Genomic DNA, 22,933 nt, shown 5'->3' with positions numbered 1-22,933 from the left:
ACATTAGGGTATAGGATAGAAGGAAGTATTTTAACCTTGAAAACAAATCAGCTGTTTGTCATTAACTAACATATTTAATGTTTATCAGCTCAGCAGTACATGTAAATTGAACAAATTAATATAATATTATTAATACAAAATTATATTATTATTGTTGTTATAATATTTTATGTGTTGTATATAGTAAATATTAGGGATGTGCGCGACGACTAATTTGACTGTCGTTTAAACTAAAGTTTTGTATCCGACTAGTCGACTAGTCTAAAAGCAAGAAACCCCCAAAAGATGGTAAGAAAAAAAAAACCTCTGTGCCTGCGTGTAGCATATATAATAGCATATATTTGAAATACTTACATCTATGAATCACACTGTCAAATCCCTCAATAAATTCCGCTTGCTGCACACTTGCCTCGCGTTATCCTCATTTCATTTTAGGCGGTCGTTAAAAAGAAAAAAAAGAAAAGCATACACTCAACTTCGGCCAAACCATAGCTTATTTATTCAAATCAGCTGGGGAAATGCAGAACAATGGAAAACCAATCAATAGCCGGACAGAATTCTTAATCTTCATATAACATTAGCCAACATATTAAAACACAAGTCAAAAACAATAGGAAGGTTTATCAAGAAATAGCATTAAAACAGCTTTTAAAAACGTACTTAGTGTAGGCTATATAGTCTAAAAACAAAACAATGCAACAATGCCCATTTTACTTACTCAGACCATGCGTTATTTGTTCAGTGAAATTATCAACATGGTCTGGTGAAAGACGGGACCTGAGGCGATTAACAATAAAATTCCTGCACTTGAAAAAAAATGCACTCGGCAGGAACTGAAGTCGCAGGCACGCAGAGATAACAAAAAGCAAGCTGATAGAGTTTCAGAAAGTGCCTGGACATCCCGCACCACCACCGAAGTGGGTCTTCGTTAGAGGAATAGACGGCGAGGATGGGATCGCAGCACCGACGGGTTGTAGTGAATGACATGATTGACATTTGCTGGCTTTGGCCAGCCTCTAAGCTAACGCCTACCTGCCTGTATTGAATATGATTACGCATCGCTCCAGTATTGTAAGACAATTTGACATTACACAGTTTACACAAAATTTTTCCGTTTCCTTTTAATTCAAAATAATCCCACACCTTGCTCGTCTTTCGCATGGTCATTTCTGAACTCACCGCAACTGACACGAAAACGCATGTGAGGTCTGAGATAAAAATTTTGTTTCTGCCCAGAAAAACTTTTAAAAATAATGTATTATTTTTCAAACGTTTTATTTTAACTTATTTAAAATGTTTTAAATGCAATGTTAAAATTATGGTAATTTGAATGATAAAATCATGGGGTTTTTTTCTGTTTACAGTGTCGACTAGTAGGAGCTGTACCGTTTAGTCGACTAGACCCGCACATCCCTAGTAAATATTGTAAATAAGATTTATATGATATATATTAAAATATATAAAACTAGAGCATGACCGATATGGGTTTTTTTGGGGCCGATGCCGATACCGATATTAGAGAGTAAAAAAAGACAGATAACGATATATCGGCCGATATTCTTTATGTGTAGACTATATTATAGTACAGTATAGTCAAAAGTTTGGACACTATATATATATATATATATATATATATATATATATATATATATATATATATATATATATATATATATGTATGTACTGACCTGTTTTTTATTTATTCATCAAAAATAAGACAAATTCCATGAAATTCCGCGTTATACAGTAAATTTCGTTTTTATGACTGGATTCCGCGATTCCATCCATGTTTTCTGCATCGCGGAAATCATAGGGCCCTACTAATGTAGCAAACGAATATGATAAGCTCATTGTGAAAGTAAAATACGGGGACATTGTTGTTTATTTACTTAGCATTGAGTCTCTCCAACTAGGTGACAACGTAGCGTTAAATCACCATTTAACACTCAAGCCACCACCGCACAGCCGTCTATTGGACTGCAGAAAGATACTAACTTTTCAATCTGCTACGTTACTGACTGTACTGACAAACTATGCTGACACCGTGTCTGCGCTGCAACAGAACGCGACAAAGTGACCGAGGCATCAGTTTACTGCATCCAGTGTAGACAACATCACTGATTATAATGGGTTCTATTCTACACTGGACGTGCACCGTGCGATGTGATATCACCGATGTGATAAGCATGAGCTCTGGGCCGCAGCGTGGCCGGTATAAACACCAGCATTGACAGTGGCCGCAATCAGCTCCGGTGGCCGTAACACAGGCTTTAATGCGCCGCAGACGCTGCCGTGATGCACAGATCAGCTCTAGTCTCTAACGTCACTGAATCTGGTGTTAAAAATGAACCATCCATCATATCATCATGCAAAACTAAGAATTAGAATCATTTAGGCATGAGCCGATTAGCGGTTTCAAGGTATACCACGATTTGAAAATTTCACGATTTCAAAACCGCTAATATATACTTTTGTATACTTCCTCATGTCTCCTTAAAGACTGAAAGTGTAGGAATCCCTCAGGTTGAGTGCAGTGTAGAGAGTAAAGGCCCAGGTATACTTCACTTTCCGCATTCCGTTTAATCTCACGCACAGCCGGACGAGCTCGACACAGGTGCAGTACCACCTACTTGACTTGCGCTCTGTCTCAACTTTCACCTTGTGCATGCGCTGTTGTATGCGGACCGTTCCGCGCGGTCTCAAAAAATCGCCTACACGCGGACAATTTGAAGTCATGATCTTTAAATTATTTAAAGTTTATTTAATGTATTTAATACTGCTTAATATGATGTTTAATAAATTACGACTTAAGCAAATCAGGCTGAAATAATTGAAGCTGTTTTGTCAACTTAATTAAATTACTTTCCATGTTTGCCTGTACAGATTTTTTTATTTTACTTATTTATTTTTCAGATTTACATTTTCATTTATCAATACAAATTTTTTTTTTCTTTGTATACGTCCTTATTTGTTATGTTTCAGGGCAGGGCAGGACAAATTCTCCTTTTTTTATTTTATGGCTGTGCTTTCAAAAATACTGAAACCCATCATTCAATATGCTTACAAACAGTAAGCCCTGTAAGCGTAAATGCAGCCTAGCGTGCTTGGGTCGCGGGTTTTTAACTGTTAGATTGGTGCCGTGCGAATGCGTGACTCGCTGGCGTGCAACATGTCATTAGCATACGAGATCCACTTTCCCTTGTCACATTCCCTGTGCACTGTTGACAGTCTGAGGCTGAAACCAGGCGACACTTCGAGTAAACTCAATTAGTCTCCCCGCCATTATGACACGCGTCAAAAATAAAAGAAAATATTTACATAGTGTCTGCCGTGGACCAATTACACACTGGTATGGGGGAAGGGGGAGAGCGGCATTAGCATATAATTTGTATGAAACTTTAACTTGTTTTTAACAGGTGACATTTTGATGTAACTTGCACACGACAGGAGCAAAAGCACAAGTTTATATGAGGGTTTGTGTGTGTCATTGCAGATTTACACGTCCTTTCCAATAAATTAAAGCAGTCTGTGATCAGGGACATTAGAGGGAAAGTGGAGGGACACATAGAAACTCATCAGCTTGACTCATGAATATTATTGAGGACGTGATATTTGCACAGTAATCCAATGAAAAAGTGCTAACCATAGTCAAATTGAGGCTTTTTACTTGGTTGTAGTCCCAAAAATCTAATTTGTGACCCTGGACCACAAAACCAGTCTTAAGTCGCTGGGGTATATTACATGGGGTATAATACATTGTATGGGTCAAAATTATCGATTTTTCTTTTATGCCAAAAAATATTAGGATATTAAGTAAAGATCATGTTCCATGAAGATATTTTACAAATTTCCGACCGTAAATATATAAAAACTTCATTTTTGATTAGTAATATGCATTGCTAAGAACTTCATTTGGACAACTTTAAAGGCGATTTTGTCAATATTTAGATTTTTTTGCACCCTCAGATTCCAGATTTTCAAATAGTTGTATCTCAGCCAAATATTGTCCAATCATAACAAACCATACATCAATGGAAAGCTTATTTATTCAGCTTTCAGCTGATGTATAAATCTAAATTTCGAAAAACTGACACTTAAGACTGGTTTTGTGGTCCAGGGTCACATTTGTGAATTCTTGCATTCACAATTCAGAATTCCATCATAACGCAATACAAGTATCGTGGAGATTACAATAAACAAGCAGAAAATCCCACTTTTCTTTACAACTAATCTCAATGCTGTCTAGGCAAAACAATTGAGATATCGAAGAGATCTCATTTTTGTTTTTTCTATCTTGGCTAACTCTATCTGTACTTTATGACAGACCGTCACTGTATTCACCAGCAAGAACAAATAATATATTAAATATAATGGGTTATAGCTTTATGACAGTCATCCAGTGATATTGCAATGTACAGCTGACACATCAAACACAGAACTAATAATAAAGCTCTGAGACTACGATACTGACTCTGCTCATAAAGAGAGGGCATTCACACACACACACACACACACACACACTGTGTCTGCAGAAATAGTGTCCTTGATACAATGTTACAATTGCATTAATGAATATAGGGTGGGATCAAGCACACATACAAGGACAACAGACTTTTATAATGTCACTTTGTCATTTATGAGCTGCGACGAGGGACATACAATATAGGTTTTATTAAAGGTTTATATAAAATTCTGCCCAACACTAAATTTCTGCAGAGAGGCCCGCTGTCTTGCATGCAAAACCTGTGCAAAAATCACCACCACACTGCTAGAGTGTAGTGAGTGGCTGCCAGTGCGTTATGTCCTTGCTAAGATGTTCTGAATGGTTTCTTTCTAGTTTGTTTTTATGTTGTTGCTAGGGTATTTTCAATGGTGCATGTTCAAATCTGGCTTTCCAGCATTGCTGAATCTGCAGTGCCAAATAAAAAACGTGATGAGATAAAAACAAAAAGACTTCTACATGCCGACTCTTATGGGAATCAAAAACATACAGCACACAATCAGTGTAGTCTGATTCATGAACAAATTACTCTTATGAACAAATCTTTCAAGTGAATCAAAAACATATAGTGTGACCAAGTTCAACTTTATCAACAACAACAAAAAAAGACACTTAAAAGCCAAATCTTGAAAGTGATTCAAACAAATACTGTACAGCCAGTTTGGTCTGATACACCAAATCTCTTAAGCAAATCAAAAACACACTGCACATCCAATGTAATCTGATTCACAAGAAAATGAACTGTATGAGTCAAATCAAAAGTGAATCAAAACAAAGCATAACTAGTGGAGTATAATTCACAAACAAATGACTCTTATGCAGGGATATTATAGTGAAACTATTAAAACATTTGTTTATTGAAATAAAAGCTGAATTTTACATCTATAATAGATGTAAAATTTCAAACATGAATTAGAAATGTTGCTTGGCAACTAACTGAAACAGTTTAAGAAGTAAAATTATGCTTATGTCACATGAAAGGTTTAAACAGATTGATGTTTTCCTCTTTATCCCCTCCCCCTGCCCGCCTTCTCATTCACTTTATATCCTCTGCTTTTTCATATAACATATTTACAGTCCCGATGAAGGAGTTAGCCATTATAGCAGCTGGAAGCCTGGCGTGCTAAAGCTTCATCAAATAAACCGCAGGTATGAAAAGACAATAATGATGACAAATCAAGTAATGGCTGGGGGGTATTGACCAGACGCAGGTGCACACAAGGCCTGTGAAAGAAAGAGAAGAGATAGATGATACGGTGGATAGAGACAGAATGCAGGTCTGATGGGGGCAAATTAGGGCTAATGGTATTTTAGTTTTCTTTCCCACCTGATTCTATTTGTCCATGATTATGTTTCACTGGACAGTATAACTTACCCATGGTCTCTAATAGACTGCATGGAGAGCTGAGAGCAATAGCGCACCAGGCAAGAAATGTACATTCCTGGAATATCAAGTTTTTCTAGGCATTTATTAACCAAACTGATCATTTCAAGGGAATTACTGATCATTGATCCAACTGAGCAAAATCTGTCAATATTTGTTAGCACTCTAGAAAGGGTTGGATTTTTAAAAATGATTTCTGTTTTTTTAAACACCACTATCATCTTCCATTTTTGTTGGACTAACAGATAGTCACACCCCAAACTCATGCCATTGGTTGAGCTAGAATGACTGTGTCAGACTGACACATGTTTCATAGAAGAGTGCCAGTATAAGGAATTTAATTTAATTTATTTTATTTTATTTCTGAACTTTTTATCAGTATAAGCATTTTTGAGGGAAATCAACCTGCTGATTGCTCACATATCTGAATATTTAGCTAGGGATAGTAGAAAGTATTCTTTCATGTGTTTATTTTTTAATCTTTTCCAAACCATTAAAAAATGTTTAATACAACTGCAAAATAATACATATCTTCCCCTACTTTAACCTCTCCGCAAAAATAATTATTAAAATATACATAAAAAATAAACAATATGTAACAAATATATACATTTACAAATAAACATGATATCCATTTCAAGAAAATGACAACAAACATAGGTTATGCACATTTATCATAAACTTACATTCGTGATTTGCACGCACAATATTATATATTATATATATACCTACAGTATATAGGAGTAGAATGTATTTTAACCTAAAAAAAACTACACCTTTCACTGTTCTCTACTAAAATCTGGTGTATTTGATTCTAGGAAATTTTTGTAATTACAAATTGGATCATGTTTTCTCTAAAACACAAGTGGGTTGCTACAACAACATGTTGCATGCAGTCTTAAAGGGGTCATATGATGCTGCTAAAAAGAACATTATTTGGTGTATTTGGTGTAATGAAATGCGTTTATGCGGTTTAAGGTTCAAAAAACACATTCTTTTCCACATACTGTACAATATTGTTTCTCCTCTATGCCCCGCCTTTCTGAAACGCGTCGATTTTTACAAAGCTCATCGGTCTGAAAAGCAAAGTGTGCTGTGATTGGTCAGCTATCCAGTGCGTTATGATTGGCCGAATTCCTCAAGCGTCTGACGGAAATGTTACGCCCCTTACCATATTGTGATGCCCTGTCAGGCCGGAGCGATGATTTAAAGACATGAAAACCCATTATAAACGAGGGATTCGTTGCATCCAGTGGGGACATAATTATGGATTATAAAGACTTATACTGTCTTTTTACGCTTTGCGTTGCATCACGCCGCGTAAATATAAAACCATGTCTGCATTTGTGATCTGAGAAATGACAAACAACAAGCCCTACTCTACACTGCCCAAAAAACTCGCTTTAAATATAAAATATAATAACTCTTTAAATATAAAAAACTTACTTACAGTCTGTGAGTCAGAACAGCCGGCATTGTAGTCTACTCTATCAGGATCAGTAAACAGTCCTCCATAAAATGTGCTGCACACATCTGAATATTTGGGTTGAAGTGTTCTAGTCGTGTCCATTTTTGGAAGGCCAAACTCCCGGCCGGAGGGCTAGAGTGAGCAGAGGCGGCGGGCTTGCGGTCAATAATAAGAAGTTAATATTGTGGTATATATTAGACACAATATTGTCTGATTTTGCTAAATTGTGTAAGTGAAAATATTACCTATAAAGCCACAGAAGAACTGTTGTGCGTCTCCTAATAAAACACAATAGGTGTTGGACTTGAAGCAGCACTGCGCGGACCGTTCTGTGTATGACATCAAAGTACCACGAGAGCGATTAGATATTAGATTAGTTTTGATGTCAAATAAATCTTGCTGTTTTGCTTTTTTGTTAAAGCAGTGCTGATGTTAAGTTATACAGCTAAAGTTGTGTTGCTGGGTTTTAAAACAGGTTTGATTTTTTCTTCTTCCTTATCACTCTGTATTTACAGGATTTCACTGTACTGTATTCAGTAGATGTAATGTATTCTAAGTTGCTTCAGAAGTATTGCAAGTACTTGGATGAACATTTGGGCGGCATTATGCAAATCTTCCCACACAGTGATGTAGACATGTGGGGGCATGTTAGAATGACCGTTTTAGGTAGGCGTGGCTGACTCTTAACTTTTATAAAGAATATCTCTTTGGATTTGAGACTTTAGTCTTTGTAACTTTACAGATCTTCTTTATGCACCAAGAGCTTGTAACACTCCAAAGAGAAAGGAAAAATTTAAATCGCATCATATGACCCCTTTAAAATAAAAAGCAGTTCATGTACATTAAAAATACAATAAGATAGTAAAATCTGTGTTGGAGATGTGTATTATTGCTAGTGAGAAATAGACATGTCTGTGATACTAAATTAACTCTAAATAAAACTTAACTTAAAAACAAAGAGTGGTGGATAAATGGATCAGTGCATTGGCATGTTTGGTTTGATGAAACACAAAGGCATGATTTCCTGCTAACTAAACTAAGCAAAAAAAAAAGTCAAAACACTGTCAGGATCCTGCCAATCAACACGGCACAATCAAATATTGTATTTGGGGATTTGCAGGGAGCACTGAGTAGAGGGTGGAAACAGCAAAACACCAGCAGCATTCATCATAGTCAGCCATCTTCATGCTGATAAAGAAAATTAATAGCTTTAGCAGGCTTCTTAACCAGGGAGTACAAAACAACCCCCTGCAAATACTTTCAAAACCATTTAAAATCACTTTCAGACATACTGCCAACTCTTTTTGCCATTTTACAAAATCTTTCACATATAACCTAAGATATAAAATATAAATATAAAAGAGAAAGTTCAAAACTAGTTCACCTTCAAAACTCAAAGACCCTGAGATATGGATCACTCCCATTAATAGCCCTAACATGTTGGTTGCTTTTAGATTGTGTGCACTGATATACAGAAATACAAGGTTTGACTCTAACATATTCAATGTGTATTTTTAGCTACACCACAGCTTCGAAAATAAAATAGCTTTGCATAGTATATATTCAACTACACTCTAAAAAGACAGCATCTCGACAAGCCACATTCAAAGAAAAACTCTTTATTATGCACTAAAAAAGACCTTGTGTTATGCAAAACTCACTAGAGGTGTTACCTTGTGCTTAAGGTTAAACACAACCCCAAATAAGAGTCCAAGCACTAAAAAAGATCTAATTTCAAACCCTGAGCAAACCTCCCAGATCAATGTAACTGTGTCCTTGAGTGAGTCAATGAATTCCCAGAGCCATTTCCAGGTACTTGCGTAAGGTCAAACTATTCGAATAAAACCTTATATGAAACTATACATATACATACACACAAACTATATTTACTTAAAAAGAGAGAGAAATGGAAAAAAACGTCTGGATTTCCAATGGATTTCCAAGTTCAACTGAACAAGGACCAGTGTTCCATGTAATTCCACCCAATTCCGCAAACGGCCAAATGCTCAGCTATTTCAAATAATGATTTAGGTCAAAAGTCATCATTTTAATACTTCCCATTAGCGGTGATCAAGGCAAACTTTCTACATAAAGGAGCTCCTGTTGGGTTCTGGCATCTCGCTGTCATGTCGAAAGATTAACTCATCCATCATTTTTACGATGGCTTTGGTTTTCACATAATTAATGACTGTCAACAGGACGTAAATGTGTGAAGATGAAAGAATGGGAAAACATTCAAATTAACACTGTCACTTTGAACAATGGTAAGCCGGAAAAGAAGATTGCGTTCGCATTTGTGGGAGATGAAGTAGCCACCAGAAAATGAGAAAAGCTGAGCATTTATCTTAAAGCATAGGCAAAATCGATTTATGAACATCAGAGTACACCTTGAAAACAACACAATGCATCTGAAAGTCACACATTTTGCTGACATTTTTAATATTAATTTTAATATAATTATGTACAGATTCATGATTCAATGAGAATTCGGGGCGGCAGAGAATGACAGGATGAGCTATGGATGTATAATATTTAATGAGGATTTGAGCTAAAATGCACATAGTTTGATGTTCTTCGTTGTCTATTTTGTTGCTCACAATACATTTCAAACACTGCAAAAATGTACACCACTTTCCTTTTCTCATTTAAAAGCCTTTTACTATAGCCTCCCTTCATTCTCTAACACATGGCTCTAGTGGATGACCTTTCCACAACGTCTAAATAATGCACCAAAGCGTGAACCCACTCCAGCAAATCACCATTAACCACACCAATTAAAAGCATTTTTAATCTTCCACTGGGGAACAAAGCCTGCCTCTCGAATAGCCAAAGTATGTGTTGGATGTCCACCACAGCCCTTAAAGGTTAATGGTGTCTCTGAGGAAGGAAATGTAAGGAGAATTGCGTGTGGGGTCTTGTTACTCGTCTCTCCCTTCCCTTAACTTCTGACAGAGCCCTGACATAAGACCCCTCCAGTTCATTATGTTTGGGTCACTGTGCTCAGCAAATATTCCTGCCCTTGCTGTTTTCCTTGTTATGTTTTCTTGCACTTGCTCCTTTGTTTATACAAGGAATTAAAGTCAACATGATCCAGCAGTCACAACTTCTGCAATGTGACATATTTCAGAATGAAGCAGGTTATTATATTAGGAAAATATATGCAGCAAAGTGTGGCCATTTTTATTAAGGATTAAAAAGGTAAGTTCTTGTAAATACGAAACCTGGAGGGTTGAACAACAGGTGGATGCAAAAGTCAAGCAACAGCAGCTGTTTTTAGACACTGAGAAGCAGCATGAGTGAAACAATGACAGTAAAACAAACCGTAGTACAAAAGCACAGACCTTTCAGCGTGTAGCTGGATGAGCCAATTAATGGTACTTCATCTCATTACATTTGCCCACACGTTTCCTTCTGCAGATCAACTGCGTGGTGTGGGGCAAAATGTGGTAGATTATTGGGTTTCTAATGGCTAATGAAGGGGATAGCTAAGGTTGTTCATTTGTTATCTTTTTTATTAGATTGACAAGATTTATTGTGTGTGAATACCAAAAGTGAAAGTTATATGTAGCCAAGTATGGTATCCCATAGTCAGAATTTGTGGTCTGCATTTATCGCATCCAAGTGCACACAGCAGTGAGTAGTGAACACACACACCCGGAGCAGTGGGTAGCCACTTTTGCTGCAGTGCCCGGGGAGCAATTGGGGGTTTGGTGCCTTGCTCAAGGGTCTCACCTCAGTCATGGTATTAAGGGTGGAAGAGAGCACTGTACATTCACTCCCCCCACCTACAATTCCTGTCGGTACCAAGACTCAAACCCGTGACCTTTGGGTTACAAGTCTGACTCACTAACCATTAGGCCATGACTAATGTGATGTTCAAAAATTAAAATCTCGATTTCTTTTCCGAATGTTTGACCGATTCTCGATTTTTTTTTATTTTTAACTAGTCAACTTGAAAATGTAACTACAACATGATTCAAGTAACTTTGTCTTTACTAACCCTCTAGTTAAAGAAAATTATATTCCAAGTACAGCACACATGAAGTTGTCAACATGATATATTGTATCAACTACATATTGTACAAACTTGTCATATACAGTGGGGAAAAAAGTATTTAGTCAGCCACCAATCGTGCAAGTTCTCCCTACAATTTTGTTTCTGGTGTTCTTTGACAGCTCTTTGGTCTTGGCCATGGTGGAGTTTGGAGTGTGACTGTTTGAGGTTGTGGACAGGTGTCTTTTATACTGATAATGAGTTCAAACAGATGCCATTAATACAGGTAACGAGTGGAGGACAGAGGAGGCTCTTAAAGAAGAAGTTACAGGTCTGTGAGGGCCAGAAATCTTGCTTGTTTGTAGGTGACCAAATACTTATTTTACCGAGGAATTTACCAATTAATTCTTTAAAAATCCTACAATGTGATTTTCTGGATTTTTTTTTCTCATTTTGTCTCTCATAGTTGAGGTATACCTATGATGAAAATTACAGGCCTCTCTCATCTTTTTAAGTGGGAGAACTTGCACAATTGGTGGCTGACTAAATACTTTTTTGCCCCACTGTACATATTATGTGTTCAGAAATAATACGAGGAAAATGCTTTTAAAAAATTTTAAAAGTCAAGATAATTCAAACTCAAAATGACTGAAGGTATAACACCAGTAGACTATTATTAACAATAAATGTTCTGTAAAAACAACAGCAGCTTTCAGCCTGTCACCATGATGCAAACATGAAGTATCAGTCATACAGTAGTAGTTCTTTACAGGTTTTTTTATTTGGTTACGCTGCTTTTCCATTGTTTTTTCTGTGTAAACATGGATGTGTTTGACTGTTGCGCTTGCGTCTCTTGCAGTGTCTCATGCATAAAACACCATTCTAAAAACACTGCGCTCAAGCTAAAAGAAGTTCACTCCCATCTTCTTGCATGTTTTACCTATTCCACTGCCCGCGTCGCATCTTTGTCAACACAAAAGCGCATTCCGTGTGAATGGCGCTTGGTGCTATATTTATGGTTCTTGTCCTTCACAGAGCACGTCAGACGTGAGCGGTTAATCACGTGTGCCGACATGCGGTTGGATCGTTCTTTTCTTTTTACTGTTATCACCGGCATATTGTCAAAGTGTCTAATTCTAACATTTGGTAATATTTCTATTACAAATCGCGATTCCTCGATTTATAAAAAAATCAATCGTGGCAAAACATTAAATTCGAATTAATCTATAAAATCGGGAAAACCGCCCAGCCCTATCAGGATGGTTGGCTAGTTGGCAACAATCAACTAGTAGGTTAATGAGTTTCATTAGTATGTTTGCTTGCATTTTCTTTCAATACTTTTTTTATACATTCATTCATGAATTTAATTTAAATATTTAATACACATGTCCTTAATACATACATACATATACATACACATACATATATATATATACATACATTCTTTTGCAATAAAATCTTTTCATATATAAATATAAATAAACACACACAAAAGAAGTTACACACTCGTTCATGATGCTAGCACACAAACTTCTTTCTCAAAATCTGTGTGACCTTTAGCACATTAAACTTAGCGCAGACCCTAAGATCTTCATTAGTCAGCTACTAAACTGAGAGATAAACCCTCGTTCAAAGTGATAAATGAAGAAACAGCTGGATTTTGTATAATTACCACATAAAGAAATGAACAGCCGGACCAAAATGGGGTCCTTCAACACCTTTCCAACGCTATTCAAATTAAGATTCGCTTACAACCACATGCAATCTGTCTTCATAATAACGAATTTAATTATCAATTAATCAAATCTAAACTCACATTCAAGACACTCTCCATCTCAATCCAATTAGACTGAATTTTTATTGATGGATTAATTGATGGCAATTACCGCGTATGCATGCGCACACACATCTGTGCAGGTTTCTTTGAGTTTGTTCCTCTCCATGAGAGACCTGTAGAGTAAACAGAAGGACAGGATATTTCTCAATGCTATCCATATGATGTTTGCTCAGCTCTCCAAATCTGCACCGTCTGAATCATTCTACCAACACCTTCCTCTTTCTCTCTCTCATCCACCTCTTGAATAACCCTCTGTCAGAAAACCTTAGCCTCATCCTCTTTATCTCAACCCCTCCATCCCTCATTTCCTCTCTGAGGAACATCTATGCCCGATTCAATTCAATCCTGCTTACAAACAGTGAGTTTCTGCTGTGATCAAGTCCTCCAGGGAAGTTCGTACTTACAAGCCATAAATGCAATGTGCATTTTTTTCCCTTTTACCCTTACTGACAAACAAAGAAAGCTTTTTAGCACTACTGCAACAAAATAAAGAGCAAATGATGCTCATCATCAGATTTGTAATTGATGCATTATCTGTGCATTTCATGATGCTGTTAAGAATGATGGCAAATGTAGTTTGTTCACACAAGCCTGGCGCCTCATAAACCGGCTAAATGACTAGTGGCAAGCTTTATTGCTGTCCTTCATCAGCAGTACAACACACAAAACGTATACAAACTATATTATACAACAAACATTTACAATTACAACTTATTATTATAACCAATAACAATTTATTTTTGCCATTGGTATTTAATTGACACTGTAAACACAGAGGCAAAACATAAATGTATGACTTTTTTTCATGTCGTTCAGCATATAAAATACGATCATGATTTGAATGTAGCATTACAGCCCTGCTAGAAGTGCAACAACATACTTTGTCTCCATTGGTTACATAAATATATTTAGAAAACAAATAGTTCCTGTCCTGAATGCTGATTGGTCAATATAACACTCCAAGAATTCTAAAAACCCAATATAGTAACAACTGTGACAAAAACTGTAATTGAACGAAGAGGAAGGATGATAATACATTTGCTTAATAAAATAATGCTTTAATGAAAATGTTTTACTTTTATTAGCAATAAAACATTCAAGGCCTTACTTTATTGTAAATGTAGACATTGCATATACCTCACTATGTGCATATCCATAATACAGCACAGAATCATGTACTTAGTTAATTGCATAATAATTGTTAATAAAAACCAACAGTTCCAGCTCTGAAATCTAATTTTAAGACCCATCTGAAGCCAAAATAAGCCAATCTGTGACAGGACATCACTTACTGCACCAGGTCTATTTTTCAAAGCTCATTGACTAATAATATGGTAAAAGAATTGCAATTGCAATTATTATTATTACTATTATTATTATTAACAACAATAACCTTTCTATGATTCATACTGCCTCTAATGACACCCCTTAACTATAGTAAAATCATAAAGCATCTTTTGTTTTCTTTCCTGTGTCTCTCTTCCTCCCATCTTTTATGGTTTGGTCTAAATGGGAACCTCTTAGCATGCTTTCTTTGAGACATTTACAGCCGTGAATAGAAATCCATCCCCTGCTTGTGTGCTCAGGACAGAGAGGTATAAGGTGTCACATTCAAATGAGTCCCTCGCTGTTTTTGTCAAAAGCTCTTTATTGCTCTATTGATTCTGAGAGCATTACGATGACAGCGTTGAACGGAGACTGACAGTGATTTGATGGGGCATCAAATGAGCCTGTGTCTCTTTAATGACGCTGTAATTGAGCCTCACACGCTACAGCAACAAAACAGCTCAATCTCCAACCCACAAAGAGGTGAATAAAAAGAATAGGCCAGATAGTTAATTCCATCCAGAAATATTTTAAGCAAGTGCCAGAATTTATTAAATGTTGAGCAGTTGCAAAGTGGTTCATATTTCAAAACACCTCATTTGAGAGAATACTTCACATTGTGTCCTAATGCACAATGCAACTATATATAAAACACAATTTGCTCTCTCTTTCTCATTTTAAAATATATCTTTAGCTGTAGTAGTTCTGTGGTATCTAATGCACAATGCAACTATATATAAAACACAATTCTCTCTCTTTCTCATTTTAATATATATCTTTAGCTGTAGTAGTTCTGTGGTACTTTTTTGTTGGGATTTTCTTTTTTCTCATTACAATTTCCTCTCTCTTCCTGTCTTCCTCTGTCTCTCTTTGGCATTGTCTCTTTTTTCTCCCACAGGAGCAGTGTCTCTTTCGACCTCTCTTTTTCTTTCTCCTCTTAAACTCTCATGAATCTTTCAGAGAGAATGTCTGTAAATCCGGCCATGCACACAAAGTAGAAGAAAAAAATTTACTTTTTATCACACATTAAATCCCCTGACACCCTGGACATCAGAGAGGGCCCTTCTGCCCATCCAGAATGAATATGACCCTGCTGGAGAGACAGAGTCACATGCTTAATTAATTTAACATAGGTGACATTATATGAAACCTATCCAAGAAAAAGAAGCATGTCAAACCAGTGAAAAAAATATATACATTTATAATTAGGTAGGCTGGAACCTCATTGTATCCATCTGGAATGAATTAAAGACGGAGTTAAAGATTGGAATTTAAAGAGTCTCTATATGACAGGTGGTTGAGAAAAGAGGGTTTCCCGTTCTATTTCTGAAATAGCCCAAGCAACGGCCGCTTTGTCGCATCCAGTGTTGACAACTTCCAGCTGCTGTGGTGCTGACACGGTATTAAAGTGATAGACACAGAATTCCAATAATCCTACTGTTGTCTGCGATTTTAATGTTGATCAAAGAAAATAGGACAAAGAAAAAAAATCACTCGATTATTGCCCGATTATTAACTTCCACAATCACTCACTGCTCTTGAATTAAAAAATATATACAGTATATAAAGACTATAGTGTTATTTGATTAGCAAAATTTATAAAAATGTCTGTAGGCTACCTGAAAATCACTGTTACCTGCCTGAAATGCACCATTTTCATTTGTATCTTTGTTGTATAATAGGCTATGTTGTGCTATTGCTTGTAATTTGATTTGCTCTTATTTTGCAACTGACTATTTACTAGTCTTTAAAAATGTAGACTATTCAATTTATATTGGTTAAGCTAGTAGATTTAGTATTGAAACTGGAATCAAGGACTGTGATTTTTTTTGCTATTATCTAAAATTTGGGTGTCATAACTGCCTGTTTTTTTTGTTTTGTTTTTCCGTGGCTGGTACAAAATATTTCTGGCCAGTAATTTCCTTAAGTTACCGGCCATTGGCAGGTCTGGCAAAAATTAGTTTTTGGCCCTGCTTTCACGGTACAAGAAAGCAACTTTGTTTTTCACAAACATGTCTTTTACAGGGAAATATGTGATTTGAGGAACATCAAATAGATGAAGACGGCAAACTTTCCCTTTTTTATGTGAACTATCCCTTTACACACTGACTAGCCTCAGAGGTGTAAAGTATTGGAGTAAATGTAATTAGTTACTGTACTTGAGTATATTTTCGGATACTTTGTAGTTGTACTGAATATCAAAGATATGAACAACTTTTACTCTTTACTTCACTACATTTTTGAATGAGTATCTGTACTCTTTACTCCACTATATTTGAAATGAGTGTTGCAGTTACACATTACATTTTGCATGGACCTAGCTTTTTCTGCAGCAGTTTATTTCTGCTACAAAAGACGTGATACTGCCTATTACAGGTCACTGAAAGTACTGCATCTTCTGTGTTTTGCCCTTACTCCCCCAAGCTTTTCAACAAGGCTACTTTATGTGAATGCGAGTTCCTTAGCAAGTATTTGTGAATCAGAGGTGTTTTATATATGAGATGAGGACATGACTGCAGCCGGCAATGAGGCCCAAACCAGCACATCCACTGCAAGAAGGCTTCGGCTTTTTCATTTTACTTAACATTATTCTATTTATCCATTATACTGAAGAGACCTTTTTGAAAGATAGTTTTTGTTTGTTTGATTGTTTGTTTTGTAATTTTGAGGTGTTCAGCTTTATTTTGGTTTTAGAAAATAAACATGCTCTCCTCAAAAATCAACTCTTTCTTGTTTTTGTTTCATGCTCTCTGTGCCTTGCCCTGGAATTTTATGTCACTTCCTGTCTCCCGTGGTGTTTGTAGTCAGTTTGTAGTCCGTTTGTTCATTGGTTCCCCTTGATTAGTCTCCCCAGGTGTGTCTTATCTTGTTAAGCTTGTTGTCCCCCTGTGTGTATATCTAGCCCTAGTTTTTCTTTAGTTCCTTGTGAGTTGTTGAATGTACTGGTTGTCTGTTTGCCAGTCATTCTGTTCTTTGTTCCCTTTGGTTTTTGGCTTATTATTTGTAGTTTTTCCATTAAATACCTGCACATAGATCCTTGCCTCTGCATTTTCCCCCAGCTTCTCCACAATGTTACAGTTTTTCACTGGCATGTCTCTTTGACTAGTGCATCTTTGAGCCTATATTTAGTTTAAGTAATACTTAAGTACTGTTAAAATCAGATAATCCAAGACTTTAACTCAAGTTGTTTTGGAATTGGTGACTTGTAACGTGTAGTGGAGTAATTTTCACTCTAAGGTATCTGTACTTTTACTCAAGTATGGTTTTTAGGTACTCTTTACACCTCTGACTAGCCTCCTCAGACATTAAACATGGCTGCTCCAGAGGGTTTCGCTCGCTGTACAGTACGAGGAGGAGATGTCTCATTTATAGTGGACCTGGCCCGCACTCCAGTATTGAGCTGTCATTTAGTCAGCCAAATAGAATAAGTGGGGAGGATTAGACCAGCACAGTCATGCAGATAACACCTCTGACAGTCTTCCTTTCTCTCTCGCTCTCACTCGAATACTAAACAGGCCACTGAGTGACAGCTTGTCAGAGGGCAAGAGTGGAGCACTGAAACCTGGCAACCCAAGAGCAGGGCGATAACAAGCAGGTCAAAGAAAACAATTACGGCCCTGGTGCTTTCTAATGGACACACGGGAAATAATCATGTTCCTGTGTGTGTGGGTGTGTGTGTGTGTGTGTGTGAAATCCATTATGTCCCGACAGCCCTTGCAAAGTCATTTGTTGGTCCTGTCAGGTGTCTCATTTTTTCGTCCACTTCAAGTGTTGTTTTTCCCCCTTTCCCTTCTCGATCTTTTCTGTCTATCTCTCAGTTGCGGCTCTCAGCGTTTCATTTCTCCCTGATTTCTCGCATTGTTATTCCACCCCCTCAGACAGGCTCTCCATTTCGGTCTAGAGCGGCAATCACAACAAAAGAGGAAACCGTCAAAGTAAGGCAACTCATTTTGTTTCCATACATGTTGCGACGGAGTGAGGCTTTCAGACTCGCCTGCTCATTTATCCCTGCCAGCCTCAGCAAGAATTCAGTCATGCTATATGTGGCGGTTACTCTCAATGAAATTTAAAAGTCTTTTTCTTTCCCTTTAAGTTTCGTTTGCCATTCATTCCCACTTTACTCAAGGGTTTTTACAACTCTTTACTCTTGTTTGACTAGGAGTGAGATGGGGTTATAGCATGGGCGGCCATTAGACATGGGTGAAGTGTGTCATTCAAGGGCTCAGACCAGGGGTGCCCAAACTCGGTCCTGGAGGGCCGGTGTCCTGAAGAGTTTAGCTCCAACCTCAATCAAACACACCTGAACCAGCTAATCAAGCTCTTATAGGCATCCTAGAAACTTAAAGGCAGGTGTGTTTAGGCAAGTTGGAGCTAAACTCTGCAGGACACCGGCCCTCCAGGACCGAGTTTGGGCACCCCTGGCTCAGACAAAGTAGTCGGAGAAGGAATGAGCATTCTGTTCATTATAAGGAGCTTTTACCCACTGGACCGTGTGTTCAAGGCTCATCTCTGCCATTTCTAATGTGTGTAAATCAGAGTGTTGGCAAACATTGAAAAAGATAACACATCGAGGAATTAGACAGTGCTGGTGTGGACATAATAGTGCATCTTAATTAAGGAAAATTTTCAATCAATTCCATTTTTAAGAAAAATCTTGGCAAATACAATCAACATGAAATTCCTTGATACACGTTCCTGGTCTTATTGGTGACATTCTAAAATAACTTTACTGAACTGACATTCAGCTGTCATCTAGGACCACTTTTCATGATCCAATCAATTGCAATGGATAAAAAAGTCCCACACTACTTTTTTTCTTCATTAAATATTGTTTTAATCTGAAGAAGAAAAAAAAACAAAAAAACAATGTAAGTAAAATAGTACTATTTTACTTAAGTATTTACATACTACATACTATATAATATATATATATATATATATATACTGTATACTGTATATACAGAGTATATATATAATGTAAATATGTAAAATTGTAAATATATTAATTTAACCTTAGCATTGGTTGAAGTTAACTTTAAAATTGTGGTTTTAATATATAAATATTTAAGTATACATTTGTTTTATATTTAAATTTTGTATTAAATTTCTATCTGAATAACAAAAAATTTGCAAAAACAATTATACTATAAAATGTATGGGGTCATGGCCTGAAAAAGGTTGACGACCCTTGATCTAACTTGAGGGTTGCATAAGGACAATGAATCTTACGTAGACATTTTTTAAATAATAATAAGAATATGATTGCATATGAATTCATAACCATATATACAATCTATTCAAAGCTACAAGGGTTAAAATGCATAAAAATAAGTGAATGCAATAAGTGAATCCTTCAACTACAGACGTAAACACTCATATAAGTACAGTCTGACCTTCAGAAAGACATAGCGAAGGAAAAGATGAACAGAAAATATTAGAAAAGAAACAACAGTAGGGAAAAAGCAGTATATATGAATTCCTAAATGCCTCATGCTCAAGGATATTAGAATTAATCTAGAAGCCCAAAGAAACACATACACTGAGTGAACTGGATTATCCAGTAGCCTGGCAGTTTCTGGATTAGCTATTAGTCTGGCAGTGTGCGGAGGATAAGAGACTTCACTGAGCCACAAATGAGTAGCTGTCAGAGAGCAGGAGACAGACAGGGAGACAAATCCACAGCTCCCTCAGGGTATATGATCTCTCATTAGTTTTAATTAATCATTCTTATTAATAATAGGCGTCTCCTCGCAACCTCAATGAAATTAAAACTTCTGCCAGGCAAATAAAAAAAACGATGCGTCTGAGTTAGATAAACTAAACTGGCCTCGCAATAAATTATCATGCCGCTGCTAAAACAGATGGGGCCTGGGGATAAATTTTCATGGGTGGGCCGCCCTACCACCAGGCTCCAGTGAGAAAACTTAGGCTATATCACAGGAACATAGAGGGCCCTCATCATCACAGGACCCAGAACCTTTAAGTATGTTTTTTGATACAACTAAATTATTTATTTTGTTCAGTAAACCCTTTTTGCCATATAAATGGTGAAGTCAAACAGCCAAAAATAATTAAAAACTAGATTATAGAAAGAAAGCACCATTCTCAAGCAAGCTTATGTTATCATTAACAAAAAGAGTGGCAAAAAGCACAATGGTAATATGATGATATTCTTTGAAGTACATTTAAATACTGTGGTAATGCCATGGAACTTTTGGACACACTTTTCTTGTTTCTTGTTTCTCATGATCTTAAAAACATTTTGGTATAAAGGCTTCTGCTTAAATGCCTGAAATTACTTTTCAAGACAAAATATAATTACATTTAAATTTTTTTAATTTTTATAAATTTTTTTAAATAGATTATTTTATATTTTGAATTTTTTTTTTATTCATTTCTTTTTTATGGAAATGTTGGACCGGTGTGTGAAGAAAAAGCAGTCGGCAAGTGTCCAACACACATGGGAATTCTTCATTAGTGTTTAAATATGAAATGTAAAACTTAAATAACATAATTTTCACTACAATAAATAACACTACAATATTGTATTGGTTGATTAAATGCCAAATGGAAATCTTTCAGTGGGATAACTGCCTTTTTTAAATCAATTATGGCACACTCATCCGCTTCGCCCATGTAGACCTACTTGCACCAGTTGTGCACTAAAACAGCTTATAAATTAAATAAACATCAATAAAGTATGAGAGATGTCCATCAATATGTGGATTAAATGTGATAGAGGCTTTATGCCCTGTTGGCCATGAGGGTCTCAACAATAATGAAATTAGGCAGTAATACCATAGTACTTTGATATATATCATGGTACTAAATGACCACCATACTCACATCCCATAGAATATAAATGCTACTTCAAAAAGAATACTACAGTAATACCATAGAACCACATCCAAAAAAAAGATGTACTTTTTTGTTGGTGTCTTTTTATGTTGATAGCCTTGCTTTCATTTCCTCATACTGGTGAATAAAGATAGGCCTATACTTGTCAAGCTGTTCACTGAAGCACAGAGAAAGTCTTGTTGGCCCTGCCAAAATTACAAGCAAAGATAGAATGGAACACAAATTATCCTCGCAACAAGAGCCAGGCTACAGACTAGGGATGCAACGATTATAGATTTTGTTGGTACGATTATTGTCTGAGGAATAATCACGGTTTTACGATTATGACGATTATTATGCATTTATTCATTTCCCAACATTACTAATGTATAAAATCACATGAACACTCTTTAGATATTAAAGTGTTATTTACTGCTGGCTTTTTAAACAGAAATAACACAGTAACCAACAATACAGCAAAAAATAATAATAAACAAAAGACAAACAAAAGTCCATCTCTCCCACTGGAATTAAAAAAAGGTGACCTCTGCTCTGTAAACATCCATGACAGAATATTAAAGGGGTCCTATTAGCTTTTTCACTTTTTTAATTTTAGTCAGTGTGTAGTGTGTATGATCGGCATTAAAAAAAACTAGAAAGTTACAAATCTCAAAGTCCACTCCAAAGGGAGATATTTCGTTTTTAAAAAAATCAATTTTCAAAAACTACAGCAAACGGCTCGTTTGGACTACAGCGTTTGTTTTCCGGGGTTTGTGATATCACAAAGCGGCTCATTGGAATATCATTACAAAGAATTCCCGCCTACAGAAATTGGAATGGTTGGGGGGTGGGGAGGGGTGAGGTCATGGTTAGAACGCTTGATTGAGTGCATGAGATGAGATGACGAAGAAGAAGTGCTGCTGCAGAGTTAGTGCATCAGAGAAAACCAAGAAGAAGAGCTGCTGTACTGTAGCCTCAAATTTTTGGCATGTCTAGAACAGCGGTTCTCATTTCCAGTCCTCGCGTACCACCTCTCTGCACATTTTGTATGTTTCTCTTATTGCTTCATACGTTTGCTATATTTGACTGTAAGTGCCCTGCGAAGTGGACATTACCGGATATTCCTCCATGATTCCAGTTTGAAGGGAGCGTATATGTTCCATACAAAGGGCATTTAAGTGTGCGAGACGTGAATTTAAATTGTATTTATTTACATAGGTAAATTATGTCCCACTTCACGCTTCTCTAGTAAGTTTTGTTTGTGTGTGAAGACGCTGCAGGCAGCGACGCAGCGCAAATTTGTAAATGAATATTCCGAAGTGAAGTAAACTTCAACGGATTTCCCCTGCTCAGGGAGTAGGGAGCAATGGACACTGTGTAGGGACCATGCCAATAGGAACACAGTTCATGCATGGAGCTTTCTTCGCCGGTGTGCCTACACTCATAGAAAATAATGTGTTTGAATTTTAAAGCCGTGGAGCGAAGCTGCGCTTCTCGTCCGGTTTTTTAAAACGCTGTTTTTTTTTCACTTCCGAAAGCGGATGATGTCAGGAAACAGTGGTTGCAATTTACTTTTTAACTCTGTT

Source organism: Sinocyclocheilus grahami, unplaced genomic scaffold, assembly GCF_001515645.1.
Source record: "Sinocyclocheilus grahami isolate Dianchi unplaced genomic scaffold, SAMN03320097.WGS_v1.1 scaffold57.1, whole genome shotgun sequence".
In the NCBI taxonomy this organism is placed as follows: Eukaryota; Metazoa; Chordata; class Actinopteri; order Cypriniformes; family Cyprinidae; genus Sinocyclocheilus; species Sinocyclocheilus grahami.
Note: the sequence above shows the minus strand (reverse complement) of the source record.